This window comes from Ochotona curzoniae, unplaced genomic scaffold (genome assembly GCF_017591425.1).
Source record: "Ochotona curzoniae isolate NIBS_2020 unplaced genomic scaffold, NIBS_Ocur_1.0 contig_1014, whole genome shotgun sequence".
Classification (NCBI taxonomy): domain Eukaryota; kingdom Metazoa; phylum Chordata; class Mammalia; order Lagomorpha; family Ochotonidae; genus Ochotona; species Ochotona curzoniae.
The window spans coordinates 27,836,486-27,851,946 of NW_024464920.1; the positions used below are offsets into that span (position 1 = coordinate 27,836,486).

Consider the following 15,461-nt stretch of genomic DNA (forward strand, 5'->3'; position numbering starts at 1 on the left):
ATTCTCTTAAAGGGACTGTGATACTCTAAGCAGTGGAGATCCAGCAGAATCAGAAATCCGCATTGAATTCCAGATGTGAAAACAAGTCCTTGGCATTCTCATTCGTTTTGTCCAATGTAACCTTTTATGATGAGGAGGAGGAGGCACCAGCTTACACTTGTGAGGGTTCACAACATGCCAGCTACTATGAATGCTCAACATAACTTATGGACTTGTTACAACAATTTTGAAAGTGATCTCCATTTTACACATGAGGAATCAGCTTTTTGTCAACTGCAGAACCAGGTGTGGATTCTGGTGATTGCAGCACATTCTACTCTCAGATATTTTACCAAGGTGTCTAATATTAACGAGTAGGGCAGGGAAAATAGTCTAGGGCTAGGATTGGGGAGCAGTTTAAGTTATCGCCTGCCACATTGGTGTCCCATTTCAGACTGCTGTTGTAAAGTCCTGGCTCCTCCACTTTCAGTCCAGCTCCCTGCTCCTTGGGAAAGCAGAAGATGGCCCCAGTGCTTGGGTCCCTGCCACCCACAGGGGAGACCTGGATAGAGTTCCAGACTTGACTTGGTACAGCAAACAGCCCCAGCTGCTGCAGCCATTTGGAGAGTTCACCAGTGGATAGAGGATCTCTCTCTCTTTTGCTCACTGTCATTCTCATTCTATCTTTCAAATAAATGAAAATAAAGACTTTTAATTATTGTATCACATGTTTCCCAATTCAATCATTGTTATCATACTTTCCTGTCTGGCCTGTGTTACTCCCTTTTTAATGCCTTTCCCTCCTAATCCCTTTCTAAGAAGATTCAGACCAGGGGTTATGTGTGCAGAGAATTTTTCTCTTTCATGTCCACAGCTAACTGCCCCTGATCTTTGCAGCACTGGGAATTACACAGTATACCACTGTGGCTTGGGGATGCCTGCCCAGCTGACTGGAAGTTACAAAGAAAGACAGTTTTATTCACACTCTGAGGGTACTTCAAAAAGGTCCTGGGAAATGGAATTGAAATGCAGAACATCTGAATTTGACCCAGATGAGTCATCTTAGGAAATGCATATAATGAAAAAAACTAGGAACAAACTCGTTTTTTCTTTTTTGCTTTGAAATAAACTTATCTTTAAAATTTTCATATTTAAAAAATTATTTTTTACCTTCTTACTTGAAAGTCATTAAAGAGAAACAGCTCTTTCAACCACAAGTTCACTCCCTAAATACTCAATTAACTTTCAAATATAATTAAAACATTAAAACGTTTTGGAAGTTAACTCACCTTGAATTATTTACTATGTAATATTCTGGGAGGATAAAGGAGTTAAGGGAAATATCTACCAAACGACAAGACTAAAAAAGCTCCGAACAGGAAAGTCCTATGTATGTGATTAAGGGGGAAAAAAATCAGATGTATACTTTCACCGAATGTGTAAAGTTTTGATTTAGGTATGCTGAGATTTCAGATGAGATTTTAAAAACACTCACACATTTTCTGCCTTTAGGAAACTCTCAGGAAGTATGAACAGCTTTGGAAGGAAAGTTCCTTTATACACGGAGGAAAATAACTTGAGATCAAAATTTAACTTTTTTTATAGTGTGCTTTTTTTTTTTCAACAGAGTATCCTAGATGAAGTAATTTATGCTAACAATACTCAAGTAACATTTTAAAGCTAGCAACACTTTGAAAGAAAAAAAATGCTCATTTTCTCAAAAGTTAATTCATCTTTATAATTTCTTTTAGGATTAATTATTTACTTTAAAGGCAGAGTGATGGGTGAAGGGAGGCAGACAGAGAGGAAGACAGATTTCCCATCTACTGGTTTATTTCCCAGGTGTTCAACCAGTCAAGGCTGGGTGGGGCCAAATCCAGGAACCAGGAGCTTCACCCCAGTCTCCCCTGGGAGCGGAAGGGGCCTATGCACGTGGACCATCACTGGCTTTTCACAGGTGCATCAGCAGGGGGCTGGTCAGCAATGGAGCAGCTAGTAACCAAGTGGCATTCTGACGTGGGATGCAGCTGTCCCAATGGCGGCCAACTCATCATGTCACAACATCAAAAACTCCCTGGATTCCTTCTCTCAACTCTATGTAGTGGATCCAGGATTGTCAGAATTTTTTAAATAAAAATCAACATAATAAAGGGATACCTGCATGCGCACATATAGAGCAGCTCAATCCACAATAGAAAATACATGCAACCAAGCTAGACATTCACCAGGTAACCAAATAAAGATGATTTGGTACAGACAGAGAATGCGTATTACTTAGCCAAGGGAAAAAAAAAAATGAAAGAATACTGACATACACAAATGGATGAAATTAAGCCAGGCATAGACAAATCCCATAGGCTTTCTCTCACACATGGAAGTTCATACACATAGAGAAAATATAAAAATATATAGATTTCATATTATTTGGGATACAAATAGTTATAAATATTATCTTCACTAAATTATACTATCTACATGAAAATATATGCCTCTGCCTTCATTCTGTGATTATTCCCATAAATCCCACATTATGTGATGTTGCTGTTGATCTTTTAAAGAAAAATAGTGTATCTGTGTGTGTGTGTAAATACATAAACATATATGTTATCTACATGTAAAATAAAGATATAGTACATGTTGAAGATGAGTTGATCATGGGCTAGAAACTACTCTGGAACTCATATGTACAGTAAACACAACAAGAATGTCTGTTCTCCAGCTAACACTCTGGCTGCAGCAGAGAGGTCAGGCACAAAGAGGGTCCTTAGGGAACGGCAGTCATACACCTGCTCAACTGCTGCTCAGAGACATTTATGTTGTTGCCATTCCTTCTTCAGATTTATTTGTTTTTACTATGTTTATTGGAAAGCCAGATTCACAAAGAGCAGAAGAGGCAGAGAGAAAGATCTTTAATCCACTGGTTCATTGCTTAAATGGCCACAATGGCCAGAACTGAGTTAATCTGAGGTCAAGAGCCAGGAGCTTCTTCCCGGTCTCCCATGTGGGTGCAGGGTCCCAAGGCTTTAGCCCATCCTCTTCTGCTTTCCCAGGCCACAAACAGGGAGAAGGATGGGAAGTGAAACAGCTTGGACACAAACTGCCACCCATACGGGATCCTATAAGGGCGCTTGCAAGGTGAAGATCAGCCACTGAGTCACCAGGCTGGGCCCTACAATGTCACCATTTTTAGAAAAGATTTTTTTTTTATTCAAAAGGCAGAGTTAAAGGGAGATCTTCCAACTATTGGTTCACTCACCAAATGGCCCTGGGCAAGTTTGAAGTTAGGAGGCTGGAGCACTTTCTGGGTCTCCTACATGGACGCAGGAGCAAAAAGACCTGGGGCATCCTCCAATGCTTTCCCAGGCCATACACAGGGAGCTATATATGAGGTGGAGAGGCAAGGGCACGAACCTGCGCCCATACAGGATGCTGACATAGGATTAATCTTCTACACCATGGTGCCAGGCCCACCACCATCTTAAAATTTATCATTTAATTTGTAAATACTGTGTTTATTGTATGCAACATGATGCTCTGAAGTAAATATACAAATGTAAGTCAATGATAACATTTTTCCAATTAACACTTTTTGCTACTACAAACCATATTGTAATAAGTAACTTTGTTTGCACAACAAATGTTGGGCATGAAAATTCATAGCAATGTTCTAGAAAGAGGAACAGGAAATTTTGTCATACAAATTCCTTTCTAGGGTATGCAAGCTTAATTGTTTTCAAGGCTCCATAATGCCTCCACCATGTATCTCTCTCCTTTAGAGGCCACAAATAATGATAATCTATACCGTCACCATCACCACTACCATTGTCATCATTGCTATTGTTTATGGATTCCATATCATACCTTTCATTCATCTAAATGAACAAGTGTAATCATCACCCCCATGTAATGGATGATGAGTCTTGCAGGACACAGGGGCTTAACAAAATTTCCAAAGTCACAATAACTAATGGACAAGCTGGGATACAGACAGCATAGTGTTCCTAAACTGCCTTCCACATCTGCTCCACACTGCCTTCCACATCTAGGGCTTCCTGGTTCCCTCACTGGGTAGCACCCTGCTCCGCCCTGCTGTGTGCCTCACTCTTGCAGATCTAGTACAGTGCTTTCCTTGCAAGGCTACAGCCATAGTCCTCCCAGGAACTGACACACCCAGGTGGTCTACTATGGGACGGTCCCCAGTCTTCTCCAGTACGACCTCAGAGAAACACTCCTGCCTGTCTGACTTCAGGGATGGTTTCCGAGGTCATGGAAGTCAGTACACTTACCGGAATTTACTGCCTTTGATCATGGAGGACAATGACTGTTCCCTTGGACAGCTTTCTTTTCTCAGTTCTGACCTACTTTGCTTTGCATTTGCAAAGGCGATGTTTCTCTACTTCTCATCTCTTTATCTCCCCAGTAACCTTCCTCAGACGGTATTTACTGTCTCAATTTGGATGACATCACTTTCTTTAAAAAGTTAGAAAAAAAGAGGCATGTGATAAGATATATTCCTATAATGTCTATCTTTCAGGAAAAAAAAGGTTTGGCTTTTGCATTTATCAACAAAGTTGATGAAACCTCAGAGGCTACTGTAAATGTGGTAGGATAAAGGCTTTCAGTGAGTTAAAAACATTATTATCATTTGAGTTGGGATGTTTGGTTACAAACTTATAACATATTTTTTCATTATCTTTTCAGAATTTATAATAGCATTCTTTTTCAGCCTACCACCATGGATATATATTTCTAATAGAACCATCTGTAGTGAGCCTGGTGTGAAAGCCTAGTGTCTAAAGTCCTCACCTTGCATATGCTGGGATCCTATATGGGCATCAGTTTGTGTCCTGGTTGCTCCATTTCCCATCTAGCTCCCTGCCTGTGGTCTGGGAAAGCAGTGTGGGACAGCCCAAAGCCTTGGAACCCTGCACCTGCATGGGAGACACGGAAAAAGCTTCTAGTTCCTGGCTTCAGATTAGCTCAGCTCTGGCCATTGCAGCCACTTGGGGAGTTGAGTCAGTGGACCAAAGATCTTTCTTCTTTGTCTCTATTTCTCTCTATAAATCTGACTTTCCAATAAAAAATAAATACATCTTTTTAAAAACAATGAACCCTCTGGGGTGAGTTCTTAGTGGTAAGTGCCTTGAGGATTACATCTCAATCACATGTGTAGGACAGGCTAAATTCACTGTTTTCCTTACTGAGTCATCTGAGAAAGTACAGTGTAACATGCGTGGTCTAAACCCAATATTGGGCACTGTCATGTTAGGTAGTAGTAACATGGAGGCTTAGGTTGGGCATCTTTAAGAAGCATACAAGGAACCCCCTCTTTCCACAGCTTATTTCACTTATTTAGGGAAGATCAATATTAGCATGAGTTTAGCCAACTAAACAATTTGCAATAAATCTGGCTAGAAAGAAAAATTCTTCAAAAATTACTTTTCAGAACACAGGGTTCACCTATATTTTATATCCTAACCTCTCATTTTCCTAAATCCTGGTAGAAAGCTCTGGGTCAGCCACAATTTGTAATAAAATGCTATGCTTGACAACAGAAACACAGAATTCAAAAAAAATTGTGGAGTTTAAAAGCGTAAATGGACAAACTCTGCAAAGAGACATTTATAAGCTTTATAACGCTTCAGGTGCTATGTGTGTGCACAGCTGCCTCACAAATACAGATTAACTGAAGAACCACAAAATTATACATCTGCTAAAAAAATTGAATTCTGGGCCCGGCACAACGACTTGGTGGTTAAATCCTCACCCTGCACATGTTAGGATCTCATATGGGCATTGCTCATATTCTGGCTGCTCTGCTTCCCATCCAGCTCCCTGCCTGAGGCCTGGGAAAGCAGTAGAGAATGGCCCAAAGCTTTGGGACCCTGAACCGCATGGGACCCTGAAGAGACTCCTGACTCCTGGCTCAACTCTAGTCGTTGTGGCCACTCAGGGAGAAAGCTAGCAGATAGAAGATCTTTTCCTCTGCATCTCCTTCTCTCTGCAAATCTGCCTTTACAGTAATAATAATAATACTAACTGAATTCCACAGCAGGTGGTTCCAGAGTGCTAAACGAAAACAATCACACAGAAGAATCTGAAAGTCAAACAAATGGCTCTGGAAATGTGAACTGCAAGGTTTAGTCACAACAGGAAAAGTGACAATGATTTCTCTGGTGAGCAGGCTGAACACGAGTGTGCCCAGCCTAAAACTGTGTTTGTCCAAAACTGTGCTTGTCCAGACTATTAGATTGCTAGGCACAAAGTTCCATACTCCAGAAAGTCTGATCACACGGCCTAGGAATCTGCATTTGAATGGCTCTTCTGCCCTGGAATGACAGAATTTCAGAACTGCTAAGTGTATATAACACACCATTCTCGATAGCTGAGTACCAAGAGGATACAAAGATTAGACTATCACTCACTGCCTTCCTTCCTCTTCCTCTCCACTTCTTCAGGAGTATACAGTAAGTACAATAGCAGCTTCACATTCACAAAGTGCTTTGTGATTACAAAGTAGTGTAAGAGAGGCCAGCAGTACGGGGAAGTGTGCTAAGCCACTGTTTGGGATCATAGTATCCCATGTCAGAGCCTTGACTGCTACGCTTTCGATCCATTCCTTCTGCTATTGCACTTGGGAAGGCAGCAGATGATGGCCCAAGTACTCGGTCCCCTGCCACACATACGGGAAACCAGGATGGAATTCCTGGCAGCTGGCTCCAGCCTGGCTCATCCTGGCTCCTGTAGCATTTGGAGAATGAAAGAGTGGATGGAAGATCTCTCTCTCTCTCTCTCTCTCTCTCTCTCTCTCTCTCTCTCTCAGCATGTGTGTGTGTGTGTGTGTGTGTGTTGCTTTGCCGTTTAAATAAATAAATCTTTTCCCTTAAGAAAGAACAAGAATATTTTGACTTTTGAGATATGAGAGAAATCTTCACAGAAATCGTGACTTTGGATGTTCATAGCTTCGCACAAAATGGATTGGGAAGGTGACATTCCAGGAAGAAATGGAATGTACAAAGACTACATGCAAATGTTCCAGAAAGACTGAGTCATCTAATGTGCTTGCAAGACACAGGCAGGGTGATGGTATTGGAAAATACCCAAATGTTCCGACCAACTCCACATTGAACAATTGCTCTCTCCTTCAATGCCACTGCGTGAAGCTGCTCACCGCCTCTGGGAAAGGACTGCCACCCAGCCACCCGTGCACAGCTCATCTGGTTAGAATTCACTACCCTATGTTGATACTACAGCTGCACTGGTGGATTTAATAATATTCACTGAACTTCTAAATTCAGGCAGACTGCTGCCTTTGGTGATGTTACTAAAAAATGTGAAAGGTTCTGAATGACATTCCACCTTCAAGACAAAAATAGTTCATTTTGTTTTACAGTTAGAAAATAAAAATACGCTATGTTTGCCAAAAACTGAGGTTGAATCTAAATAGAAGCAGTCAAACCAAAACAAGAAATTGTAATTTGGAAGAAATCCAACAGTTATTATTTATAAAAAGCATGACAGAATCTGCATAATTTTATTAAGTGGCTTACAATTTATCATTTAAAACCTTTAAGGAGATGGCTTATACCTTTATGACTAAAGAGAGCACAGAAATAAAACAAAACTCAAATGTTCACACACCCATTCAAACTGTGTTACTGATAGCACTGTGCAGTAGGAGGCACAAATATCCTACATCTGTAATGCATGGACATATATTCCCTATCAGCCGTCATCCCTGCTCTAAGGCATCCAACAGCCCTGTCTGATGGATCCCTTAGATCCAAAATGGAGAGATGATGGTGATGAACAATTTGTTTCCTATTGGTGGCAAAATGCATTTTCTAAAGAGAGCTGCACCCATGTATATCCTACCTCACACATTTGTACAATATGGCTTTGGCATTCCTTTAGGAACATGGGTTGTGATGGGAAATCGGGAGTGTCCACCTTCTCACCCCTAGAATGTGGACAAGTCTATGATTACAGCAAAAATGATGTAGCATGATTTTGAAAACGAGATTAGAAAAGGCAATAAAGATACTGTGTGGGTCTGCTTCTTGGGAAAGCTTATTCTAGGAAGGCAGACACTCACCCAGTTAGAGATCATGCAGGAGAAGCTCATACAGTAGGGACATGGATTCCCAACCAACATCCAGCATCCATCACCCGACTGTGAGTACAACAGCCTTTACCTGACTCCACCATCTAGCTTGGGAATCTTCCAAGTGGGACCTCAGACATCACAGACTAGAGATGAACTATCTTCACTACAACCAACCCAAATTTCTGACCCACAGAACTTATGCACACGATAAGACAATCTAATTTTTGACTAACAGATCATTACATGCATAAGACTAAAGAACCATTCACATTTCTCTCTGATCTGCACACTTAAGAAGGCCTATGTTTGTGAAACGAACCCTTGTGAGGCACTGCTATGTAAGGTAGGGCTTCTCATCCAACCCCAGGTCTAAAGCTCTGTGAAGGAAGAGAGGGGAGGAGCTGGTTACCCTTGAACGAAGACCCCGTGGAAGCACCTAAAGCATAGTACCTACTCAACTCCTCTCTCAATCATTTCCAACAGGACAGGCAGACACCTGCTAGAGTTCACTGCACACGGGGGAACGGAGCAGACATCTTGAAGATTATCAGACACAGACTCTGCAAATTCTAATCCCTGGGGTGCTAAGTATGACTGTACTCAGAATGAGCTTACACAAAGTCAGAGGAAAGTGGAGTTTTGCCAAGTTAGTGCCACAATAGGCCCATAAGTTTACGAACTTTATTTTGTACAACTCTATAGATAACGAATGTATAGATGCCCTAACACACATGCAGATGTACAGAGCAGTAATTATCAGCAGCTTGACCTCCTGACATAGAGAAGGTAATTGCAGTGGATGACTTTGAAAGTACCCATGCCTTCCAAAACAGTAAGAACAAACAAAAAAAAATAAGCTGATGTTGCATTCTGGGAATGAGAGTCACAGAGCCCAGGAGTGAGGATCCCTAATTATCCTTACTTAACTTGCCCATTGGCACTTGAAGAAAGCAGAGTTCTGGGGAATGACTGTACTGCTAAATGAGTCAATGGTAACTCTACTCACTGCTACTATTTCAGATATAATCTCTTTATCAAAGCAAATAAACTCACCTCTGGTGCTCTTCCATGGCTCCTGATCTGGCAAACGTGATTTTCTCTACCACTGTGGACAAAAGCACCAGAGGCTGTTGTCTTTTTCCTGGCAGATACAGTGTGGGCCTTTGCTATCTTATCCTGGACTTATCTTATCCTGCACAGACCATGACCCCCATGCCATTTGTAAAACATTATATCGTCTGGGCACCAATGCTGTTGTGCTGATGGGACATGCAAAGCAGGGGGCACAAACAGCACTAGATCCCTTGGTAAAGCACAGATGTGACTGCACCTGGACCATTTGCAAATCTGACACTTGCATAATGCCTCTAGGGGTCTGCTGGTCTAAGGAAATTTCTGGATTTTCCTCCAGAGTGTGCATGTCAAGGATCAGTGCTCCGCGGCTTCCCGTATTTGGGAAAAATATGAACAGCTGAGATGGCTACTCTGATCACGTTAACAAGCAAACCATAACCCTGCCAGTTTTCAGCGGCAGCCAGATCAGGAAAATGTTCTCGGCTACAGAGTAGGAAGGTGTCTCGGTTCATCTCTCCCGCCGGTGTCTCCAACAGTCTATAAGCTGTCTGCCACAGGTGAGGGGCTATATGGTGCACATGAAGAATACTGATGGTACAAAGAAAACCTGTGCTTTTTTTTTTGGCAAATGACTCTTCTCCTCTTGAGAAGCCACAGGTTTGTTACCAGGTACCCACTGGGGCCTGAGATTCGAAACATGGAAATGCAAGTTGTCCTATTCTCCACCGTACACAATCCCATTTCACATACTACAGGTTGAGACCTACAAGGCTGAAGGAGGTCTTGGTGGCATGCAAGTTTCCTAAGCATATGACTCACATTCTCAACACACCTTTTTGCACTACCACCTTCCACAATTGTCCCAGCACACTGTTGCTGATCCAAGCCTGTTTTTTCATGCTGGAGCATACATACCCCAAAGAGTATTCTTCAGTGTGTGAGGGGGGTACTTGAAGTCTATGACAGTCATGATAGATGCAAAAATTTGAGTTCACTGATCATAACTTTGGACAGAATATCAGACTATTTATTTCTGTTGAAAGGAATGATGTTGGATGTACAAACCTGCATTGATTTATGGGCCTTTGCTAACTATGATAAATCATGTTTTGATTAAATTGTACAGTGTGAACTAAATCCTCAGAAACAGCACTCTGATCACAAGATCTAGAAGTTGTCTTTTCTATGAACCTTTTCTCTGGAAACTACTTAGGGATGTTCTCCACCAGAACAAACCAACGAAGAAAGGGGAAGTACGAGGTCAAGACTACACGGAATCCAATACAGGCAAGACCAGATCAGGTCTTTCTGACTCTCCTCTCTGTGAATCTTATCTGCCTTTCCAAAATTTAATTTTTTATGAAATTAATCTGAAAATTTATATGACAATTGTTTGTAAAAATATCCACTCTCTTAGAGTCACAAAATGAGGTGTGAAACTCAGGTGGTTTCCTTTGGAAAACACAAAAAATTTACAACCTCTGGTACTTCCACTGCTGAGCTTATTGTTATTGCCTTCAGATACTAAGTAGATATTCTTACCAGTAGCTAGCCTGCAATTTCCATCTACGTATCCATGTTTTCATAGTTTCTGTTTCAATCAAATCCTAAAATTTTAAGAATTTGGAAGTTTTCCTTATTTCTGTGTCCTCTGGCATAGCTTAAGGGATGATTAAAGTTATCCGTTTTCATAGCATTGCCTTAAAAACATTCAATACTTACAGAAATTTGAGAACTTTCTCAATTTTGTCTATAATATGTTTAAGAAATCTCTATTAGACTGATCTATTTCTTGCAAGTTTATATTGACTTAGGGCATCACCATTTTATCCTATGTTTTCAAATTCATTGGTACGGATTTTATCAAAGGATGTACTTGAAATTACTTTAACTTTTCCCCTATCTTTGTTGTTACTTAACTTTTTGTGGTTTGCTGTTTTTTTGAAGAGCATTACTTTGATAACTGCACTTGGTGACAATTTGAGTTTGCATTTATCTTTCCAAAAACCAGGACAACTCTGGACCCCTTGAAGATGCTCAGCTTATCTCCACCGGGAATTCTGAAGTCCAGCTAATTGTCATGCCAGAAATTTGTGCTGTTAATTTTCCAGCCAGCTGCTCTGCAAAATTAAAAAATTATCAGCTAAAAAACACCGAAGGGCAAGTGCTTGAAATTAACCTGAAAAGCACATTCTGTGTATCACATGGGTATGTGGAATAATGTTGCTTGAAAGTAAACTCATCAGAATGAGAAGATACATCTGCCAGCTCTGAAGACCAAGAAACTGAGAGAGCTGCAGGCATGGAGACCAGAAAGTGCATTGGTGCCTCAAAACTGCAAGTTAAATTTGTGACAATGTCTCTAAAATCTATTAACCTGTGAAATTCTCCCCAGGTTGACACCTCAGCAATTACAAATGCAAATGCCAAGACTGTTTTGTTCCACAAGTATTCATAAATATCAGTTTCACACACACACACACACACACACACACACACACACACACACACAGAGCACGGGTGCTTTGAAAAGTTCATGAAAATTAACTTAAAGTGTATGGATTGGACATTTAGCCCAGTAATTAAGATACCTATATCTAAGATCAGAGTTCCTGGGTTTGATGTCCAGGTCCAGCTCCCGACTCCACCTTCTTGCCAATGAGAACCCTGGGGGCCCGGCGCGGTGGCGCAGTGGTTAAGGTCCTCACCTTGCACGCCCAGGATCCCATATGGGTGCCGGTTCTATCCCGGCAGCCCTGCTTCCCTTCCAGCTCCCTGCCTGTGGCCCGGGAAAGCAGTCGAGGACAGCCCAAAGCTTTGGGACCCTGCACCTGTGTGGGAGACCCGGAAGAAGCTCCTGGCTTCGGATCGGCATAGCATCGGCCATTGCGCTCACTTGGGGAGTGAATCATCGGATGGAAGATCTTCCTCTCTGTCTCTCCTCTCTGTATATCCGCCTTTCCAATAAAAACATAATAAAAATAAATCTTAAAAAAAATAAATTTAAAATAAATAAATAAAATTTGTGTGGACAAAGTCAAATATATTCTCTTGTATTTTTCAACTGAAGGTATTGCACTGTTACTAAGAAATTATTTTTGTTTGGAATTTAAACAGAAAAGGTCAAAGCCACATATAATGGAAAGGAGAAAAATAGTAGTGTTCACACATATATTTATATAAATACTTAAACACAACCATATATTTTATTAAAATACAAAATCACACTCTTTTATAACCTACTTTTTGTCAATAGCATACTATATTCTCACATGGCAAAAGTTTCTACAGTAAATTTAAAGCATAATATTTTATCACATAAATAGGTATTTAATAAAAATTCATTAGAGTGTACATTTATAGCAGACTAATAATCATACTCTATTAGACACAGATTGAGCTATTCTGTAATTTAAATGATGCTTCAAGTAAAACATTTAGAGCTACATTTTCTTTTTTTAAAAAAAGATTTATTTATTTTCATTAAAAAGGCAAATCAAATATATAGGGAGTAGAGTCAAAAAGAGAAAGATTTTCCATCCATTGGTTCACTTCTTAAGTGACCACAGTAGCTGGAGCTGAGCTGATCCAAAGCCAGGAACCAGGAACTTCTTCCGGTTCTCCCACACAGGTGCAGGGTCCCAAGGCTTTGAGTCATCCTGCACTGCTTTCCCAGGCCACAAGCAGGGAGCTGAATGGGAAGTGGGACAGCCAGGATTAGAACCGGAGCCCATATGGGATCCTGGCACTTGCAAGGTGAAGATTTAGCCAACTGAGCCATCATGTGGCTACATTTTTCAAACACTTTCTATTTTTTCCCTTTATGATGATTTGCCAGAAAGAGTTCTGGGTGACAGAGGGGGCGCCCTGTCCTCGGGAGAATACATACATGGCCATGCTTACAATCCTGATGCTCCCGGACTCCAGAACTGGAGACAACTACATGACTGTTGGTTGCAGCGCCCAATTTGTGATGCTTTTCAGATATACTGTTTTCAAGGTTGCTGACAGGCATGTCTGGTTGCTCCTCAGAAGCATGCTACCACCACCAGTGCCCAAGACTGCTCGGGTCCTCAGGGATGTCCACATGGTGCTGATTAATGCTTCTCTGGCAGCAGCTTTACTAAGGAATACAGGATAAATAACCACATATACAAGCATGCAAGGCGTGCAATGTGGTGTTTCAATATATGTGCACATTGTGAAACGACAAGTCAGCTCACATTCCTCACCTCACAGTTATTCTTATTTGTTCAAACTGTTCATTCCATTTTATCTCTTGTTGTCTTCCTTTATTAAACCATGATTTCATGATTTCTCTGTAGCCTCTTGGTAGTTGAACAGTTTTTACTAAACACAGTCTTGAACTACAACACTACTATATCAGAAACTGCAGGTGGCTCTGAGAAAGGGCCTGAGAATTCTCATGATGCTTATTTGACACCTGATGCTGATGCTGCTAGTCCACTGAGCGCAGCTGAAGGATCTCATTGGTTTGGAGGAAGAATGACACTAGAAAGAAGATCAGTGAAGAAATACTGCAACAATCAAAGCAACGTCGGTGATCTTCACTGACAGTGTTTGTGAAAACCAAAAAATGCAGCAACACTAGAGAAGCACAGCCTTGTTGATAAAAACAAAAGACCAGCAGAGAAAAAGGGTTGAGAGAAATAATGATGAAGGTAGTCAAAAATCAGAATGGAACAACAGTCCTCACTAAATAGTAAACCTGTTTTATCCATTGTTTCTGTTTTAAAGTAAAAGTCTGATAAAGATGATTTTTAAATATATTTCATTTAAACAAATAAAAGATAAAACTTCTACATTCTATGATCTGATGTCCTCCAATGAGATATAACATTGATACGATTGTTATGATATAGTTAGAATTGGTGAACTAAGACATTGGATAAGGTTGCAAAATCCATTGGTCTGACTGCAGGAATTAGATGAACAACACAGAGGTAATTCTAAACATTTCTCTGCATGTACCTCAGTGTGCAAGGACCTTCACTAACCTATTCTGCTACTCAGGAAAGCAAATCATCAAGTGAACTTATTTCAGTTAGTTTACTTGCATTGGCAAAAGTAACCACACTGTTAAATAACTTAATTAGCATCATGGTTATCTGAAAAGATTAGGAGAGGGGCAGGTATTTGGCCGAGTGGCTGAGACGCCTCCTTAGGGGACCTGCATCTCATATCAAAGTGCATGACTTGAAGTCCTAAGTGGCTCTTGATCCCACCTTCTTGCCAAAGCAGATCCTGTGACACAACAGGTAATGGTTCAAGTGGTACACCTCTGACACTCAGCGGGAAGACCTGCATTGAGCTACCAGTTTCTAGCTGTTATGGGAATTTGGGGAGTGAATCAGAGGACTGAAGTTTTCTCTTTGACTCTCAAATAAACTATACATAAACAAAGGTTAAAAGAAGAGAAGATGGGAACCTGGCAAGGTGACCTAGTGGCTAGGCTGCTCAGTGTACATGTGCTGGGATCCCATGTGGGTGCCAGTTTGTGTCCCAGTTGCTCCACTTCCCATCCAGCTCCGTGTTTGTGGCCTGGGAAAGCAGTGGAGGAAGGCCCAAAGTCTTGGGACCCTGCACCCACGTGGGAGACCCGGAAGAAGCTCCGTGCTCCTGGCTTTGGATCAGCTCAGCTCCCGCTGTTGTGGCCGCTTGGGGAGTGAGTCAGTGGAGGGAGGATCTTTCTGTCTGTCTCTCCTCTGTAGATCTGACTTTCCAGTAAAAGTAAATGAATCTTACCAAAAGGAATTATAGATGACATTACAACAACTTAAAGCAACAGATTTGTAAATGTTGACTTACGTGCCCAAAAGAATACCTAAGTACAGCTCGAGCAGTAGTCAGAAACATATGCAATATTAACAACCATTCTGTTCAGTATCTTACTGTGAGTAATTATGGTAATTGTAATATAAATGTGCTACTGATCTAGGAACCCAACTGAATATGAAATTCTGCTGAAGTCTGAAAAAAATCTACACCCAAAAGATACAAAACTTGACATCTTCATTCATAAATGAGTGCTGAAATATGTAAAATAAACAAAATGTACCAAGAATCCATAAAAAGCTTTAAAACTCTGAGACGTTTGTGTTCAAATAAATGCACTTGCAGAGGCTGGTGCTGTGGTGAACAGGGTAAACCGTTCAGCAGAGATTCCACATATATAGGCACCAGTTTGGGTCTTAGCTACTCCAGTTCCCAGCTAGCTCCATGCTTACGATCTTGAAAAGCAAGCTCAACTTTTTGGGATCCAATACCCATGTTGTAGACC

At 41.0% G+C, this 15,461-nt stretch overlaps 1 protein-coding gene across 1 annotated transcript in view; it reads right to left on the bottom strand.

Moving 5' to 3' along the window:
* KCNMB4 (potassium calcium-activated channel subfamily M regulatory beta subunit 4) overlaps positions 1-15,461 on the bottom strand; it is a 57,875-nt gene that overhangs the window by 34,646 nt on the left and 7,768 nt on the right. The window lies entirely within an intron of this gene.